This window comes from Nannospalax galili, unplaced genomic scaffold, assembly GCF_000622305.1.
Source record: "Nannospalax galili isolate Female #2095 unplaced genomic scaffold, S.galili_v1.0 scaffold2449, whole genome shotgun sequence".
NCBI lineage: Eukaryota > Metazoa > Chordata > Mammalia > Rodentia > Spalacidae > Nannospalax > Nannospalax galili.
Window position 1 is genome coordinate 33,173 of NW_008359608.1, and position 2,143 is coordinate 35,315.

The following is a 2,143-nucleotide window of genomic DNA, read 5'->3' on the forward strand; positions in this document are numbered from 1 at the left end:
CAAGCGCACAAGGAAGAATTAATATCAGGAAAGGACTGGTTGACCAGGGAGAATTCACTTTTCCTCTTCTAGAAAATATGGGGCTGGAGAAATGGCTCAGCGGTTAAGAACACTGACTGTTCTTACAGAAGACCCAGGTTCGAATCCCAGCACCCACATGGCAGCTAACAACTGTCTGTAACTCCAGTTCCAGAGAATCTGACAGCCTCTTCTATCCTCGGGCACTGCACAACATGGGTACATTTACCCACATGCAGGCAGTACATGCAGACACATAAAATGAAAACAGATATAAAAAAAATTTTTTTAAAGAAAATATAGTATTGGAAGTTCTGACCAAGAGAAATTAGATAAGGGAAAGAAATAAACGGCATCCAAATTAGGAAGTAAGGAAAATGATCTCTGATCTCTGTTCATAGGTTATACCACCTTGCTAGGGATGAAGTTTAAGGACAAAGTTTTAATCCCAGCACTTGACAGGTAGAGGCAGGCGGATCTCTGTGAGTTCGAGGCCAGCCTGGTCTACAAAGCAAGTTCCAGGCCAGCTGGGGCTATCAGATATTTTGTATGAAATGCACAAAAATTCAATGAAAAAATGCATTGAAGAAAAAAAAGATGACATGATCTAATGTCCAGAAACTCTGAAACCACCACCAAAATAAAGCTGAACACACATATGAATTCAAAACATAACACACAGCAGGATATAAAATCAACCTACAAAAGCCAACAGTACTACTGGGCATGGTGGTGTACCCCTTTTAATTTTAACACTTGGGAGGCAGAGGCAGAGACAGGAGGATAGCTCTAAGCTTGAGGCCAGCTTGGTTCACACAACAAATTCCAGTATAGCCATAACAAAATGAAACAAAAAAGGGCCAGCCAGTGACATGGTTCAGTGGGTAGAGGTGCTTGCTACTAAGACCAAGAACCTGAGTTTGATCCTTAGGACCCATACAGTAGATGGAGAGAACTGATTCCCACAAGTTGGGACAGTTGTGTCACTGACACTGACACACACACACACACGCACACATTTTTTTTTCTGTTTTTTGAGTCAGGTTCTCCCTGTAGCCCCAGCTGGTCTGAACTCACTATGTAGATCAGGTTGGCCTTGCCGAGCGTTGGGATTAAAGGTATGAACCACCATGGCCAGCTTTTAAAAAAAAAAATTTCTATACACCAACAATGAAAACAATGATTAATCTGTATAGGAAATTAAAATAGTTCCACTTACAATAGCAGAATAAAATATGTAGGAATTAATTTAATCAAAAAGCTGGAAAAATGCACAATGAAAATTATCAAGCATTTAGAAAAAAATTAAGACAGAAAGAGAAATCTATATTCATAGATTGGAAGCTTTAAAACTTTATGAACGTGATCTAAAGATTTAATGCTAAGAAAACTTTTTTCAAAAAAGAAAACCCATCTTACAATTCACAGGGAATCTCACGGAAATAGCCAAAACAATCTTGAAAAACCTAACAAAGTTGAAGGACCCACACTTCCTGTTTAAAACACTCCAAAGCTACGGCACTCAAAACTGTGATGCTGGCAATAAAACTGACAGTGGTCTAAGACAGACGGCCCAGAAATAAACCTTAAAATGATTTTTGACATGGAAGTCAAGACCATTCTCTATGAAGAGGACCACCTTTTCAACGATTAGTGCTGAGAAAACTGGATATCCATGTGCCTTTATGTAATCATATGAAGTTACCAAATTGTATAAAAAACATTAAAATCAAAGACCTAAAAAAAAAGAAAATATAGGACAAATGTTTCATAATAGTGGATTTGGCATGATTCTTATACATACAAGAAACAAAGAAAAAGATTTCACGATTAATTTTAAAACTCTGGGCAGCAAGATGTCTCAGTGCATAAAGGTGCTTGCAGTGCAAGCCTGGTAAGTACTGAGTGCAAGCCTCAGAACCCAGGTAAAAGTCGGAGAGAACCAAGTCCACAAAATTGTCCCTTGACCTCAATACATACAGCATAGAATGTGCATACTCCTCCCAAAAAATAATTATTATTAATTTTAATTTTTTAAGAAAAAAAAGCCAATGTGACCCAGGCTGGGCGTGGTGGCGTATGCCTTTAATCCCAGCACTTGGGAGGCAGAGGCAGGCAGATCTCT

General features: G+C 38.7%; 1 protein-coding gene across 1 annotated transcript in view; it reads right to left on the reverse strand.

The window, feature by feature from the left end:
* Window positions 1-2,143, reverse strand: part of Afg3l2 (AFG3 like matrix AAA peptidase subunit 2) — a gene marked incomplete at its 3' end in the record, with an annotated part of 30,842 nt that overhangs the window by 20,106 nt on the left and 8,593 nt on the right.